The sequence below is a fragment of the Pseudophryne corroboree genome, chromosome 2 (genome assembly GCF_028390025.1).
Source record: "Pseudophryne corroboree isolate aPseCor3 chromosome 2, aPseCor3.hap2, whole genome shotgun sequence".
Lineage (NCBI taxonomy): Eukaryota > Metazoa > Chordata > Amphibia > Anura > Myobatrachidae > Pseudophryne > Pseudophryne corroboree.
In genome coordinates, this window is record NC_086445.1 from 801,489,627 (window position 1) to 801,506,153 (window position 16,527).

Sequence of the window (16,527 nt, forward strand, 5' to 3'; positions counted from 1 at the left end):
ATGAATTCCTCTTTTAACTCATGGTGACATTTTTGGACCAATTCATAAAACTTGATATAGAAATTGTCAACCAATTTTCAGTTGCATAACATTATCCACAAATTTTCAGACTACAATTCATTCACTATCATATACTGAATGATTTTCTGTGAGAGTAGACACATTTTAAGATTGTATTAGGTAACATATTATCATTTTTGCATATATAAACTTGTTTAAGCCAAAATATTAAACAGAACACTTAACAATGAAACCAATGCACTAATAGCATTGGTACTTCAATATTTCTTATATTGCATATAGGAAATAAACTAGTGGCTTGCATTAATTGCTGATTTGCTAAAGAATTAAACAATTATTAAACAAATACACTGCAAACAAAAGGTTCTTTTAAGGAAAGCACACTTTACATTTTTCAAGTCCTCATTGACATGAACCACTTAAAGAAGGTTACAATTAATATGTAAAATAATACTCTTAGACATTGCTTTAATTGCTATATCATAAAAAACATTCTGATTCAGGAATGTTGAAACATCAATGCGTATTCTTTCAAAGATATTAAACATTATACAAACTTAGTTTTAAATAACCATAGTTGATTTTAAAGTGTGTAATCAGCCACTCTGAATGAGCCCTCTTCTACCACTTCTTTATTAAGAAGTAGGACAGTCATCAAAAGCTAACAACATCTGCATGAAACAGAGTTGCTAACTGCCTTCATGCTGAGAAGAGAGCTCTTAAACTCATCATGGTGGTTGGCGAATTTGGACACTTTCAAGCACATTTCTCCCATCATTGCCTATAGAAATGATCCCTGCAAGTATAGTTTTAAATACATTTTTTTGATGGTTTAGATAGGCCATATGAATTCCTCTTTTAACTCATGGTGACATTTTTGGACCCATTCATAAAACTTGATATAGAAATTGTCAACCAATTTTCAGTTGCATAACATTCTCCACAAATTTTCAGACTACAATTCATTCACTATCATATACTGAATGATTTTCTGTGAGAGTAGACACATTTTAAGATTGTATTAGGTAACATATTATCATTTTTGCATATATAAACTTGTTTAAGCCAAAATATTAAACAGAACACTTAACAATGAAACCAATGCACTAATAGCATTGGTACTTCAAAATTTCTTATATTGCATATAGGAAATAAACTAGTGGCTTGCATTAATTGCTGATTTGCTAAAGAATTAAACAATTATTAAACAAATACACTGCAAACAAAAGGTTCTTTTAAGGAAAGAACACTTTACATTTTTCAAGTCATCATTGACATGAACCACTTAAAAAAGGTTAAAATTAAAATGTAAAATAATACTCTTAGACATTGCTTTTATTCCTATATCATAAAAAAAACATTCTGATTCAGGAATGTTGAAACATCAATGCGTATTCTTTCAAGGATATTAAACATTATACAAACTTAGTTTTAAATAACCATAGTTGATTTTAAAGTGTGTAATCAGCCACTCTGAATGAGCCCTCTTCTACCACTTCTTTATTAAGAAGTAGGACAGTCATCAAAAGCTAACAACATCTGCATGAAACAGAGTTGCTAACTGCCTTCATGCTGAGAAGAGAGCTCTTAAACTCATCATGGTGGTTGGCGAGTTTGGACACTTTCAAGCACATTTCTCCCATCATTGCCTATAGAAATGATCCCTGCAAGTATAGTCTTAAATACATTTTGTTGATGGTTTAGATAGGCCATATGAATTCCTCTTTTAACTCATGGTGACATTTTTGGACCCATTCATAAAACTTGATATAGAAATTGTCCACCAATTTTCAGTTGCATAACATTCACCACAAATTTTCAAACTACAATTCATTCACTATCATATACTGAATGATTTTCTGTGAGAGTAGACACATTTTAAGATTGTATTAGGTAACATATTATAATTTTTGCTTATATAAACTTGTTTAAGCCAAAATATTTAACAGAACACTTAACAATGAAACCAATGCACTAACAGCATTGGTACTTCAAAATTTCTTATATTGCATATAGGAAATAAACTAGTGGCTTGCATTAATTGCTGATTTGCTAAAGAATTAAACAATTATTAAACAAATACACTGCAAACAAAATGTTCTTTTAAGGAAAGCACACTTTACATTTTTCAAGTCCTCATTGACATGAACCACTAAAAGAAGGTTACAATTAAAATGTAAAATAATACTCTTAGACATTGCTTTTATTCCTATATCATAAAAAACATTCTGATTCAAGAATGTCGAAACATCAATGTGTATTCTTTCAAGAATATTAAACATTATACAAACTTAGTTTTAAATAACCATAGTTGATTTTAAAGTGTGTAATCAGCCACTCTGAATGAGCCCTCTTCTACCACTTCTTTATTAAGAAGTAGGACAGTCATCAAAAGCTAACAACATCTGCATGAAACAGAGTTGCTAACTGCCTTCATGCTGAGAAGAGAGCTCTTAAACTCATCATGGTGGTTGGCGAGTTTGGACACTTTCAAGCACATTTCTCCCATCATTGCCTATAGAAATGATCCCTGAAAGTATAATCTTAGCTACATTTTGTTGATGGTTTAGATAGGCCATATAAATTCCTCTTTTAACTCATGTTGACATTTTAGGACCCATGCATAAAACTTGATATAGAAATTGTCAACCAATTTTCAGTTGCATAACATTCTCCACAAATTTTCAGACTACAATTCATTCACTATCATATACTGAATGATTTTCTGTGAGAGTAGACACATTTTAAGATTGTATTAGGTAACATATTATAATTTTTGCATATATAAATTTGTTTAAACCAAAATATTAAACAGAACACTTAACAATGAAACCAATGCACTAATAGCATTGGTACTTCAATATTTCTTATATTGCATATAGGAAATAAACTAGTGGCTTGCATTAATTGCTGATTTGCTAAAGAATTAAACAATTATTAAACAAATACACTGCAAACAAAAGGTTCTTTTAAGGAAAGCACACTTTACATTTTTCAAGTCCTCATTGACATGAACCACTTAAAGAAGGTTAAAATTAAAATGTAAAATAATACTCTTAGACATTGCTTTAATTGCTATATCATAAAAAACATTCTGATTCAGGAATGTTGAAACATCAATGCGTATTCTTTCAAGGATATTAAACATTATACAAACTTAGTTTTAAATAACCATAGTTGATTTTAAAGTGTGTAATCAGCCACTCTGAATGATCCCTCTTCTACCACTTCTTTATTAAGAAGTAGGACAGTCATCAAAAGCTAACAACATCTGCATGAAACAGAGTTGCTAACTGCCTTCATGCTGAGAAGAGAGCTCTTAAACTCATCATGGTGGTTGGCGAGTTTGGACACTTTCAAGCACATTTCTCCCATCATTGCCTATAGAAATGATCCCTGAAAGTATAGTCTTAAATACATTTTGTTGATGGTTTAGATAGGCCATATGAATTCCTCTTTTAACTCATGGAGACATTTTTGGACCCATTCATAAAACTTGATATAGAAATTGTCAACCAATATTCAGTTGCATAACATTCTCCACAAATTTTCAGACTACAATTCATTCACTATCATATACTGAATGATTTTCTGTGAGAGTAGACACATTTTAAGATTGTATTAGGTAACATGTTATACTTTTTGCATATATAAACTTGTTTAAGCCAAAATATTAATCAGAACACTTAACAATGAAACCAATGCACTAATAGCATTGCTACTACAAAATTTCTTATATTGCATATAGGAAATAAACTAGTGGCTTGCATTAATTGCTGATTTGCTAAAGAATTAAACAATTATTAAACAAATACACTGCAAACAAAAGGTTCTTTTAAGGAAAGCACACTTTACATTTTCCAAGTCCTCATTGACATGAACCACTTAAAGAAGGTTACAATTAAAATGTAAAATAATACTCTTAGACATTGCTTTTATTCCTATATCATAAAAAAAACATTCTGATTCAGGAATGTTGAAATATCAATGCGTATTCTTTCAAGGATATTAAACATTATACAAACTTAGTTTTAAATAACCATAGTTGATTTTAAAGTGTGTAATCAGCCACTCTGAATGAGCCCTCTTCTACCACTTCTTTATTAAGAAGTAGGACAGTCATCAAAAGCTAACAACATCTGCATGAAACAGAGTTGCTAACTGCCTTCATGCTGAGAAGAGAGCTCTTAAACTCATCATGGTGGTTGGCGAGTTTGGACACTTTCAAGCACATTTCTCCCATCATTGCCTATAGAAATGATCCCTGAAAGTATAATTTTAGCTACATTTGGTTGATGGTTTAGATAGGCCATATAAATTCCTCTTTTAACTCATGGTGACAATTTAAGACCCATGCATAAAACTTGATATAGAAATTGTCAACCAATTTTCAGTTGCATAACATTCTCCACAAATTTTCAGACTACAATTCATTCACTATCATATACTGAATGATTTTCTGTGAGAGTAGACACATTTTAAGATTGTATTAGGTAACATATTATAATTTTTGCATATATAAATTTGTTTAAACCAAAATATTAAACAGAACACTTAACAATGAAACCAATGCACTAATAGCATTGGTACTTCAAAATTTCTTATATTGCATATAGGAAATAAACTAGTGGCTTGCATTAATTGCTGATTTGCTGAAGAATTAAACAATTATTAAACAAATACACTGCAAACAAAAGGTTCTTTTAAGGAAAGCACACTTTACATTTTTCAAGTCCTCATTGACATGAACCACTTAAAGAAGGTTAAAATTAAAATGTAAAATAATACTCTTAGACATTGCTTTTATTCCTATATCATAAAAAACATTCTGATTCAGGAATGTTGAAACATCAATGCGTATTCTTTCAAGGATATTAAACATTATACAAACTTAGTTTTAAATAACCATAGTTGATTTTAAAGTGTGTAATCAGCCACTCTGAATGAGCCCTCTTCTACCACTTCTTTATTAAGAAGTAAGACAGTCATCAAAAGCTAACAACATCTGCATGAAACAGAGTTGCTAACTGCCTTCATGCTGAGAAGAGAGCTCTTAAACTCACCATGGTGGTTGGCGAGTTTGGACACTTTTAAACACATTTCTCCCATCATTGCCTATAGAAATGATCCCTGGAAGTATAGTCTTAATTACAGTTTGTTGATGGTTTAGATTAGCCATATGAATTCCTCTTTTAACTCATGGTGACATTTTTGGACTCATTCATAAAACTTGATATAGAAATTGTCAACCAATTTTCAGTTGCATAACATTATCCACAAATTTTCAGACTACAATTCATTCACTATCATATACTGAATGATTTTCTGTGAGAGTAGACACATTTTAAGATTGTATTAGGTAACATATTATAATTTTTGCTTATATAAACTTGTTTAAGCCAAAATATTTAACAGAACACTTAACAATGAAACCAATGCACTAACAGCATTGGTACTTCAAAATTTCTTATATTGCATATAGGAAATAAACTAGTGGCTTGCATTAATTGCTGATTTGCTAAAGAATTAAACAATTATTAAACAAATACACTGCAAACAAAATGTTCTTTTAAGGAAAGCACACTTTACATTTTTCAAGTCCTCATTGACATGAACCACTAAAAGAAGGTTACAATTAAAATGTAAAATAATACTCTTAGACATTGCTTTTATTCCTATATCATAAAAAACATTCTGATTCAAGAATGTCAAAACATCAATGTGTATTCTTTCAAGGATATTAAACATTATACAAACTTAGTTTTAAATAACCATAGTTGATTTTAAAGTGTGTAATCAGCCACTCTGAATGAGCCCTCTTCTACCACTTCTTTATTAAGAAGTAGGACAGTCATCAAAAGCTAACAACATCTGCATGAAACAGAGTTGCTAACTGCCTTCATGCTGAGAAGAGAGCTCTTAAACTCATCATGGTGGTTGGCGAGTTTGGACACTTTCAAGCACATTTCTCCCATCATTGCCTATAGAAATGATCCCTGAAAGTATAATCTTAGCTACATTGTGTTGATGGTTTAGATAGGCCATATAAATTCCTCTTTTAACTCATGTTGACATTTTAGGACCCATGCATAAAACTTGATATAGAAATTGTCAACCAATTTTCAGTTGCATAACATTTTCCACAAATTTTCAGACTACAATTCATTCACTATCATATACTGAATGATTTTCTGTGAGAGTAGACACATTTTAAGATTGTATTAGGTAACATATTATAATTTTTGCATATATAAATTTGTTTAAACCAAAATATTAAACAGAACACTTAACAATGAAACCAATGCACTAATAGCATTGGTACTTCAAAATTTCTTATATTGCATATAGGAAATAAACTAGTGGCTTGCATTAATTGCTGATTTGCTAAAGAATTAAACAATTATTAAACAAATACACTGCAAACAAAAGGTTCTTTTAAGGAAAGCACACTTTACATTTTTCAAGTCCTCATTGACATGAACCACTTAAAGAAGGTTACAATTAAAATGTAAAATAATACTCTTAGACATTGCTTTAATTGCTATATCATAAAAAACATTCTGATTCAGGAATGTTGAAACATCAATGCGTATTCTTTCAAGGATATTAAACATTATACAAACTTAGTTTTAAATAACCATAGTTGATTTTAAAGTGTGTAATCAGCCACTCTGAATGAGCCCTCTTCTACCACTTCTTTATTAAGAAGTAGGACAGTCATCAAAAGCTAACAACATCTGCATGAAATAGAGTTGCTAACTGCCTTCATGCTGAGAAGAGAGCTCTTAATCTCATCATGGTGGTTGGCGAATTTGGACACTTTCAAACACATTTCTCCCATCATTGCCTATAGAAATGATCCCTGGAAATATAGTCTTAATTACATTTTGTTGATGGTTTAGATTAGCCATATGAATTCCTCTTTTAACTCATGGTGACATTTTTGGACCAATTCATAAAACTTGATATAGAAATTGTCAACCAATTTTCAGTTGCATAACATTATCCACAAATTTTCAGACTACAATTCATTCACTATCATATACTGAATGATTTTCTGTGAGAGTAGACACATTTTAAGATTGTATTAGGTAACATATTATAATTTTTGCATATATAAACTTGTTTAAGCCAAAATATTAAACAGAACACTTAACAATGAAACCAATGCACTAATAGCATTGGTACTTCAATATTTCTTATATTGCATATAGGAAATAAACTAGTGGCTTGCATTAATTGCTGATTTGCTAAAGAATTAAACAATTATTAAACAAATACACTGCAAACAAAAGGTTCTTTTAAGGAAAGCACACTTTACATTTTTCAAGTCCTCATTGACATGAACCACTTAAAGAAGGTTACAATTAATATGTAAAATAATACTCTTAGACATTGCTTTAATTGCTATATCATAAAAAAACATTCTGATTCAGGAATGTTGAAACATCAATGCGTATTCTTTCAAAGATATTAAACATTATACAAACTTAGTTTTAAATAACCATAGTTGATTTTAAAGTGTGTAATCAGCCACTCTGAATGAGCCCTCTTCTACCACTTCTTTATGAAGAAGTAGGACAGTCATCAAAAGCTAACAACATCTGCATGAAACAGAGTTGCTAACTGCCTTCATGCTGAGAAGAGAGCTCTTAAACTCACCATGGTGGTTGGCGAGTTTGGACACTTTCAAGCACATTTCTCCCATCATTGCCTATAGAAATGATCCCTGAAAGTATAGTCTTAAATACATTTTGTTGATGGTTTAGATAGGCCATATGAATTCCTCTTTTAACTCATGGTGACATTTTTGGACCCATTCATAAAACTTGATATAGAAATTGTCAACCAATTTTCAGTTGCATAACATTCTCCACAAATTTTCAGACTACAATTCATTCACTATCATATACTGAATGATTTTCTGTGAGAGTAGACACATTTTAAGATTGTATTAGGTAACATATTATCATTTTTGCATATATAAACTTGTTTAAGCCAAAATATTAAACAGAACACTTAACAATGAAACCAATGCACTAATAGCATTGGTACTTCAAAATTTCTTATATTGCATATAGGAAATAAACTAGTGGCTTGCATTAATTGCTGATTTGCTAAAGAATTAAACAATTATTAAACAAATACACTGCAAACAAAAGGTTCTTTTAAGGAAAGCACACTTTACATTTTTCAAGTCATCATTGACATGAACCACTTAAAGAAGGTTAAAATTAAAATGTAAAATAATACTCTTAGACATTGCTTTTATTCCTATATCATAAAAAAAACATTCTGATTCAGGAATGTTGAAACATCAATGCGTATTCTTTCAAGGATATTAAACATTATACAAACTTAGTTTTAAATAACCATAGTTGATTTTAAAGTGTGTAATCAGCCACTCTGAATGAGCCCTCTTCTACCACTTCTTTATTAAGAAGTAGGACAGTCATCAAAAGCTAACAACATCTGCATGAAACAGAGTTGCTAACTGCCTTCATGCTGAGAAGAGAGCTCTTAAACTCATCATAGTGGTTGGCGAGTTTGGACACTTTCAAGCACATTTCTCCCATCATTGCCTATAGAAATGATCCCTGCAAGTATAGTCTTAAATACATTTTGTTGATGGTTTAGATAGGCCATATGAATTCCTCTTTTAACTCATGGTGACATTTTTGGACCCATTCATAAAACTTGATATAGAAATTGTCCACCAATTTTCAGTTGCATAACATTCACCACAAATTTTCAGACTACAATTCATTCACTATCATATACTGAATGATTTTCTGTGAGAGTAGACACATTTTAAGATTGTATTAGGTAACATATTATAATTTTTGCATATATAAACTTGTTTAAGCCAAAATATTAAACAGAACACTTAACAATGAAACCAATGCACTAATAGCATTGGTACTTCAAAATTTCTTATATTGCATATAGGAAATAAACTAGTGGCTTGCATTAATTGCTGATTTGCTAAATAATTAAACAATTATTAAACAAACACACTGCAAACAAAAGGTTCTTTTAAGGAAAGCACACTTTACATTTTTCAAGTCATCATTGACATGAACCACTTAAAGAAGGTTAAAATTAAAATGTAAAATAATACTCTTAGACATTGCTTTTATTCCTATATCATAAAAAACATTCTGATTAAGGAATGTTGAAACATCAATGCGTATTCTTTCAAAGATATTAAACATTATACAAACTTAGTTTTAAATAACCATAGTTGATTTTAAAGTGTGTAATCAGCCACTCTGAATGAGCCCTCTTCTACCACTTCTTTATTAAGAAGTAGGACAGTCATCAAAAGCTAACAACATCTGCATGAAACAGAGTTGCTAACTGCCTTCATGCTGAGAAGAGAGCTCTTAAACTCATCATGGTGGTTGGCGAGTTTGGACACTTTCAAGCACATTTCTCCCATCATTGCCTATAGAAATGATCAGGGAAAGTATAGTCTTAAATACATTTTGTTGATGGTTTAGATAGGCCATATGAATTCCTCTTTTAACTCATGGTGACATTTTTGGACTCATTCATAAAACTTGATATAGAAATTGTCAACCAATTTTCAGTTGCATAACATTATCCACAAATTTTCAGACTACAATTCATTCACTATCATATACTGAATGATTTTCTGTGAGAGTAGACACATTTTAAGATTGTATTAGGTAACATATTATCATTTTTGCATATATAAACTTGTTTAAGCCAAAATAGTAAACAGAACACTTAACAATGAAACCAATGCACTAACAGCATTGGTACTTCAAAATTTCTTATATTGCATATAGGAAATAAACTAGTGGCTTGCATTAATTGCTGATTTGCTAAAGAATTAAACAATTATTAAACAAATACACTGCAAACAAATTGTTCTTTTAAGGAAAGCACACTTTACATTTTTCAAGTGCTCATTGACAAGAACCACTAAAAGAAGGTTACAATTAAAATGTAAAATAATACTCTTAGACATTGCTTTTATTCCTATATCATAAAAAACATTCTGATTCAGGAATGTTGAAACATCAATGTGTATTCTTTCAAGGATATTAAACATTATACAAACTTAGTTTTAAATAACCATAGTTGATTTTAAAGTGTGTAATCAGCCACTCTGAATGAGCCCTCTTCTACCACTTCTTTATTAAGAAGTAGGACAGTCATCAAAAGCTAACAACATCTGCATGAAACAGAGTTGCTAACTGCCTTCATGCTGAGAAGAGAGCTCTTAAACTCATCATGGTGGTTGGTGAGTTTGGACACTTTCAAGCACATTTCTCCCATCATTGCCTATAGAAATGATCCCTGCAAGTATAGTCTTAAATACATTTTGTTGATGGTTTAGATAGGCCATATGAATTCCTCTTTTAACTCATGGTGACATTTTTGGACCCATTCATAAAACTTGATATAGAAATTGTCCACCAATTTTCAGTTGCATAACATTCTCCACAAATTTTCAGACTACAATTCATTCACTATCATATACTGAATGATTTTCTGTGAGAGTAGACACATTTTAAGATTGTATTAGGTAACATATTATCAGTTTTGCATATATAAACTTGTTTAAGCCAAAATATTAAACAGAACACTTAACAATGAAACCAATGCACTAATAGCATTGGTACTTCAAAATTTCTTATATTGCATATAGGAAATAAACTAGTGGCTTGCATTAATTGCTGATTTGCTAAAGAATTAAACAATTATTAAACAAATACACTGCAAACAAAAGGTTCTTTTAAGGAAAGCACACTTTACATTTTTCAAGTCATCATTGACATGAACCACTTAAAGAAGGTTAAAATTAAAATGTAAAATAATACTCTTAGACATTGCTTTTATTCCTATATCATAAAAAACATTCTGATTCAGGAATGTTGAAACATCAATGCGTATTCTTTCAAAGATATTAAACATTATACAAACTTAGTTTTAAATAACCATAGTTGATTTTAAAGTGTGTAATCAGCCACTCTGAATGAGCCCTCTTCTACCACTTCTTTATTAAGAAGTAGGACAGTCATCAAAAGCTAACAACATCTGCATGAAACAGAGTTGCTAACTGCCTTCATGCTGAGAAGAGAGCTCTTAAACTCATCATGGTGGTTGGCGAGTTTGGACACTTTCAAACACATTTCTCCCATCATTGCCTATAGAAATGATCCCTGGAAGTATAGTCTTAATTACATTTTGTTGATGGTTTAGATTAGCCATATGAATTCCTCTTTTAACTCATGGTGACATTTTTGGACCAATTCATAAAACTTGATATAGAAATTGTCAACCAATTTTCAGTTGCATAACATTATCCACAAATTTTCAGACTACAATTCATTCACTATCATATACTGAATGATTTTCTGTGAGAGTAGATACATTTTAAGATTGTATTAGGTAACATATTATCATTTTTGCATATATAAACTTGTTTAAGCCAAAATATTAAACAGAACACTTAACAATGAAACCAATGCACTGATAGCATTGGTACTTCAAAATTTCTTATATTGCATATAGGAAATAAACTAGTGGCTTGCATTAATTGCTGATTTGCTAAAGAATTAAACAATTATTAAACAAATACACTGCAAACAAAAGGTTCTTTTAAGGAAAGAACACTTTACATTTTTCAAGTCATCATTGACATGAACCACTTAAAGAAGGTTAAAATTAAAATGTAAAATAATACTCTTAGACATTGCTTTTATTCCTATATCATAAAAAAAACATTCTGATTCAGGAATGTTGAAACATCAATGCGTATTCTTTCAAGGATATTAAACATTATACAAACTTAGTTTTAAATAACCATAGTTGATTTTAAAGTGTGTAATCAGCCACTCTGAATGAGCCCTCTTCTACCACTTCTTTATTAAGAAGTAGGACAGTCATCAAAAGCTAACAACATCTGCATGAAACAGAGTTGCTAACTGCCTTCATGCTGAGAAGAGAGCTCTTAAACTCATCATGGTGGTTGGCGAGTTTGGACACTTTCAAGCACATTTCTCCCATCATTGCCTATAGAAATGATCCCTGCAAGTATAGTCTTAAATACATTTTGTTGATGGTTTAGATAGGCCATATGAATTCCTCTTTTAACTCATGGTGACATTTTTGGACCCATTCATAAAACTTGATATAGAAATTGTCCACCAATTTTCAGTTGCATAACATTCACCACAAATTTTCAGACTACAATTCATTCACTATCATATACTGAATGATTTTCTGTGAGAGTAGACACATTTTAAGATTGTATTAGGTAACATATTATCATTTTTGCATATATAAACTTGTTTAAGCCAAAATATTAAACAGAACACTTAACAATGAAACCAATGCACTAATAGCATTGGTACTTCAAAATTTCTTATATTGCATATAGGAAATAAACTAGTGGCTTGCATTAATTGCTGATTTGCTAAATAATTAAACAATTATTAAACAAATACACTGCAAACAAAAGGTTCTTTTAAGGAAAGCACACTTTACATTTTTCAAGTCATCATTGACATGAACCACTTAAAGAAGGTTAAAATTAAAATGTAAAATAATACTCTTAGACATTGCTTTTATTCCTATATCATAAAAAACATTCTGATTCAGGAATGTTGAAACATCAATGTGTATTCTTTCAAGGATATTAAACATTATACAAACTTAGTTTTAAATAACCATAGTTGATTTTAAAGTGTGTAATCAGCCACTCTGAATGAGCCCTCTTCTACCACTTCTTTATTAAGAAGTAGGACAGTCATCAAAAGCTAACAACATCTGCATGAAACAGAGTTGCTAACTGCCTTCATGCTGAGAAGAGAGCTCTTAAACTCATCATGGTGGTTGGCGAGTTTGGACACTTTCAAGCACATTTCTCCCATCATTGCCTATAGAAATGATCCCTGAAAGTATAATTTTAGCTACATTTGGTTGATGGTTTAGATAGGCCATATAAATTCCTCTTTTAACTCATGGTGACATTTTAGGACCCATGCATAAAACTTGATATAGAAATTGTCAACCAATTTTCAGTTGCATAACATTCTCCACAAATTTTCAGACTACAATTCATTCACTATCATATACTGAATGATTTTCTGTGAGAGTAGACACATTTTAAGATTGTATTAGGTAACATATTATAATTTTTGCATATATAAATTTGTTTAAACCAAAATATTAAACAGAACACTTAACAATGAAACCAATGCACTAATAGCATTGGTACTTCAAAATTTCTTATATTGCATATAGGAAATAAACTAGTGGCTTGCATTAATTGCTGATTTGCTGAAGAATTAAACAATTATTAAACAAATACACTGCAAACAAAAGGTTCTTTTAAGGAAAGCACACTTTACATTTTTCAAGTCATCATTGACATGAACCACTTAAAGAAGGTTAAAATTAAAATGTAAAATAATACTCTTAGACATTGCTTTTATTCCTATATCATAAAAAACATTCTGATTCAGGAATGTTGAAACATCAATGCGTATTCTTTCAAGGATATTAAACATTATACAAACTTAGTTTTAAATAACCAATGTTGATTTTAAAGTGTGTAATCAGCCACTCTGAATGAGCCCTCTTCTACCACTTCTTTATTAAGAAGTAGGACAGTCATCAAAAGCTAACAACATCTGCATGAAACAGAGTTGCTAACTGCCTTCATGCTGAGAAGAGAGCTCTTAAACTCACCATGGTGGTTGGCGAGTTTGGACACTTTCAAACACATTTCTCCCATCATTGCCTATAGAAATGATCCCTGGAAGTATAGTCTTAATTACAGTTTGTTGATGGTTTAGATTAGCCATATGAATTCCTCTTTTAACTCATGGTGACATTTTTGGACTCATTCATAAAACTTGATATAGAAATTGTCAACCAATTTTCAGTTGCATAACATTATCCACAAATTTTCAAACTACAATTCATTCACTATCATATACTGAATGATTTTCTGTGAGAGTAGACACATTTTAAGATTGTATTAGGTAACATATTATAATTTTTGCTTATATAAACTTGTTTAAGCCAAAATATTTAACAGAACACTTAACAATGAAACCAATGCACTAACAGCATTGGTACTTCAAAATTTCTTATATTGCATATAGGAAATAAACTAGTGGCTTGCATTAATTGCTGATTTGCTAAAGAATTAAACAATTATTAAACAAATACACTGCAAACAAAATGTTCTTTTAAGGAAAGCACACTTTACATTTTTCAAGTCCTCATTGACATGAACCACTAAAAGAAGGTTACAATTAAAATGTAAAATAATACTCTTAGACATAGCTTTTATTCCTATATCATAAAAAACATTCTGATTCAAGAATGTCGAAACATCAATGTGTATTCTTTCAAGGATATTAAACATTATACAAACTTAGTTTTAAATAACCATAGTTGATTTTAAAGTGTGTAATCAGCCACTCTGAATGAGCCCTCTTCTACCACTTCTTTATTAAGAAGTAGGACAGTCATCAAAAGCTAACAACATCTGCATGAAACAGAGTTGCTAACTGCCTTCATGCTGAGAAGAGAGCTCTTAAACTCATCATGGTGGTTGGCGAGTTTGGACACTTTCAAGCACATTTCTCCCATCATTGCCTATAGAAATGATCCCTGAAAGTATAATCTTAGCTGCATTTTGTTGATGGTTTAGATAGGCCATATAAATTCCTCTTTTAACTCATGTTGACATTTTAGGACCCATGCATAAAACTTGATATAGAAATTGTCAACCAATTTTCAGTTGCATAACATTCTCCACAAATTTTCAGACTACAATTCATTCACTATCATATACTGAATGATTTTCTGTGAGAGTAGACACATTTTAAGATTGTATTAGGTAACATATTATAATTTTTGCATATATAAATTTGTTTAAACCAAAATATTAAACAGAACACTTAACAATGAAACCAATGCACTAATAGCATTGGTACTTCAATATTTCTTATATTGCATATAGGAAATAAACTAGTGGCTTGCATTAATTGCTGATTTGCTAAAGAATTAAACAATTATTAAACAAATACACTGCAAACAAAAGGTTCTTTTAAGGAAAGCACACTTTACATTTTTCAAGTCCTCATTGACATGAACCACTTAAAGAAGGTTAAAATTAAAATGTAAAATAATACTCTTAGACATTGCTTTAATTGCTATATCATAAAAAACATTCTGATTCAGGAATGTTGAAACATCAATGCGTATTCTTTCAAGGATATTAAACATTATACAAACTTAGTTTTAAATAACCATAGTTGATTTTAAAGTGTGTAATCAGCCACTCTGAATGAGCCCTCTTCTACCACTTCTTTATTAAGAAGTAGGACAGTCATCAAAAGCTAACAACATCTGCATGAAACAGAGTTGCTGACTGCCTTCATGCTGAGAAGAGAGCTCTTAAACTCATCATGGTGGTTGGCGAGTTTGGACACTTTCAAGCACATTTCTCCCATCATTGCCTATAGAAATGATCCCTGAAAGTATAATCTTAGCTACATTTTGTTGATGGTTTAGATAGGCCATATAAATTCCTCTTTTAACTCATGTTGACATTTTAGGACCCATGCATAAAACTTGATATAGAAATTGTCAACCAATTTTCAGTTGCATAACATTCTCCACAAATTTTCAGACTACAATTCATTCACTATCATATACTGAATGATTTTCTGTGAGAGTAGACACATTTTAAGATTGTATTAGGTAACATATTATAATTTTTGCATATATAAATTTGTTTAAACCAAAATATTAAACAGAACACTTAACAATGAAACCAATGCACTAATAGCATTGGTACTTCAAAATTTCTTATATTGCATATAGGAAATAAACTAGTGGCTTGCATTAATTGCTGATTTGCTAAAGAATTAAACAATTATTAAACAAATACACTGCAAACAAAAGGTTCTTTTAAGGAAAGCACACTTTACATTTTTCAAGTCCTCATTGACATGAACCACTTAAAGAAGGTTACAATTAATATGTAAAATAATACTCTTAGACATTGCTTTAATTGCTATATCATAAAAAAACATTCTGATTCAGGAATGTTGAAACATCAATGCGTATTCTTTCAAAGATATTAAACATTATACAAACTTAGTTTTAAATAACCATAATTGATTTTAAAGTGTGTAATCAGCCACTCTGAACGAGCCCTCTTCTACCACTTCTTTATGAAGAAGTAGAACAGTCATCAAAAGCTAACAACATCTGCATGAAACAGAGTTGCTAACTGCCTTCATGCTGAGAAGAGAGCTCTTAAACTCACCATGGTGGTTGGCGAGTTTGGACACTTTCAAGCACATTTCTCCCATCATTGCCTATAGAAATGATCCCTGAAAGTATAGTCTTAAATACATTTTGTTGATGGTTTAGATAGGCCATATGAATTCCTCTTTTAACTCATGGTGACATTTTTGGACCCATTCATAAAACTTGATATAGAAA

The 16,527-nt window shown here is 30.7% G+C and overlaps 19 non-coding genes across 19 annotated transcripts; all 19 read right to left on the reverse strand.

The window, feature by feature from the left end:
* Positions 1-620: 620 nt before the first annotated feature.
* LOC135053359 (small nucleolar RNA U3) lies at positions 621-833 on the reverse strand. The gene has a single exon (XR_010242721.1). It is a non-coding gene; the product is annotated as a small nucleolar RNA U3 (small nucleolar RNA).
* Positions 834-1,488: 655 nt separating this feature from the next.
* Positions 1,489-1,701, reverse strand: LOC135053336 (small nucleolar RNA U3). The gene has a single exon (XR_010242702.1). It is a non-coding gene; the product is annotated as a small nucleolar RNA U3 (small nucleolar RNA).
* A 653-nt stretch (positions 1,702-2,354) lies between these two features.
* On the reverse strand, positions 2,355-2,567 carry LOC135053254 (small nucleolar RNA U3). Its single transcript, XR_010242629.1, has one exon. It is a non-coding gene; the product is annotated as a small nucleolar RNA U3 (small nucleolar RNA).
* Positions 2,568-3,220: 653 nt separating this feature from the next.
* LOC135053568 (small nucleolar RNA U3) lies at positions 3,221-3,433 on the reverse strand. The gene has a single exon (XR_010242902.1). It is a non-coding gene; the product is annotated as a small nucleolar RNA U3 (small nucleolar RNA).
* A 655-nt stretch (positions 3,434-4,088) lies between these two features.
* On the reverse strand, positions 4,089-4,301 carry LOC135053300 (small nucleolar RNA U3). The gene has a single exon (XR_010242670.1). It is a non-coding gene; the product is annotated as a small nucleolar RNA U3 (small nucleolar RNA).
* A 653-nt stretch (positions 4,302-4,954) lies between these two features.
* LOC135053440 (small nucleolar RNA U3) lies at positions 4,955-5,167 on the reverse strand. The gene has a single exon (XR_010242791.1). It is a non-coding gene; the product is annotated as a small nucleolar RNA U3 (small nucleolar RNA).
* A 653-nt stretch (positions 5,168-5,820) lies between these two features.
* LOC135053255 (small nucleolar RNA U3) lies at positions 5,821-6,033 on the reverse strand. The gene has a single exon (XR_010242630.1). It is a non-coding gene; the product is annotated as a small nucleolar RNA U3 (small nucleolar RNA).
* A 653-nt stretch (positions 6,034-6,686) lies between these two features.
* LOC135053787 (small nucleolar RNA U3) lies at positions 6,687-6,899 on the reverse strand. Its single transcript, XR_010243093.1, has one exon. It is a non-coding gene; the product is annotated as a small nucleolar RNA U3 (small nucleolar RNA).
* Positions 6,900-7,553: 654 nt separating this feature from the next.
* Positions 7,554-7,766, reverse strand: LOC135053407 (small nucleolar RNA U3). The gene has a single exon (XR_010242762.1). It is a non-coding gene; the product is annotated as a small nucleolar RNA U3 (small nucleolar RNA).
* Positions 7,767-8,421: 655 nt separating this feature from the next.
* LOC135053288 (small nucleolar RNA U3) lies at positions 8,422-8,634 on the reverse strand. Its single transcript, XR_010242658.1, has one exon. It is a non-coding gene; the product is annotated as a small nucleolar RNA U3 (small nucleolar RNA).
* Positions 8,635-9,287: 653 nt separating this feature from the next.
* On the reverse strand, positions 9,288-9,500 carry LOC135053933 (small nucleolar RNA U3). The gene has a single exon (XR_010243221.1). It is a non-coding gene; the product is annotated as a small nucleolar RNA U3 (small nucleolar RNA).
* Positions 9,501-10,153: 653 nt separating this feature from the next.
* Positions 10,154-10,366, reverse strand: LOC135053320 (small nucleolar RNA U3). Its single transcript, XR_010242687.1, has one exon. It is a non-coding gene; the product is annotated as a small nucleolar RNA U3 (small nucleolar RNA).
* Positions 10,367-11,019: 653 nt separating this feature from the next.
* Positions 11,020-11,232, reverse strand: LOC135053177 (small nucleolar RNA U3). The gene has a single exon (XR_010242561.1). It is a non-coding gene; the product is annotated as a small nucleolar RNA U3 (small nucleolar RNA).
* Positions 11,233-11,887: 655 nt separating this feature from the next.
* On the reverse strand, positions 11,888-12,100 carry LOC135053339 (small nucleolar RNA U3). Its single transcript, XR_010242703.1, has one exon. It is a non-coding gene; the product is annotated as a small nucleolar RNA U3 (small nucleolar RNA).
* Positions 12,101-12,753: 653 nt separating this feature from the next.
* LOC135053302 (small nucleolar RNA U3) lies at positions 12,754-12,966 on the reverse strand. Its single transcript, XR_010242671.1, has one exon. It is a non-coding gene; the product is annotated as a small nucleolar RNA U3 (small nucleolar RNA).
* Positions 12,967-13,619: 653 nt separating this feature from the next.
* Positions 13,620-13,832, reverse strand: LOC135053433 (small nucleolar RNA U3). Its single transcript, XR_010242784.1, has one exon. It is a non-coding gene; the product is annotated as a small nucleolar RNA U3 (small nucleolar RNA).
* Positions 13,833-14,485: 653 nt separating this feature from the next.
* On the reverse strand, positions 14,486-14,698 carry LOC135053256 (small nucleolar RNA U3). Its single transcript, XR_010242631.1, has one exon. It is a non-coding gene; the product is annotated as a small nucleolar RNA U3 (small nucleolar RNA).
* Positions 14,699-15,351: 653 nt separating this feature from the next.
* On the reverse strand, positions 15,352-15,564 carry LOC135053506 (small nucleolar RNA U3). The gene has a single exon (XR_010242847.1). It is a non-coding gene; the product is annotated as a small nucleolar RNA U3 (small nucleolar RNA).
* A 654-nt stretch (positions 15,565-16,218) lies between these two features.
* LOC135053441 (small nucleolar RNA U3) lies at positions 16,219-16,431 on the reverse strand. Its single transcript, XR_010242792.1, has one exon. It is a non-coding gene; the product is annotated as a small nucleolar RNA U3 (small nucleolar RNA).
* Positions 16,432-16,527: the final 96 nt, after the last annotated feature.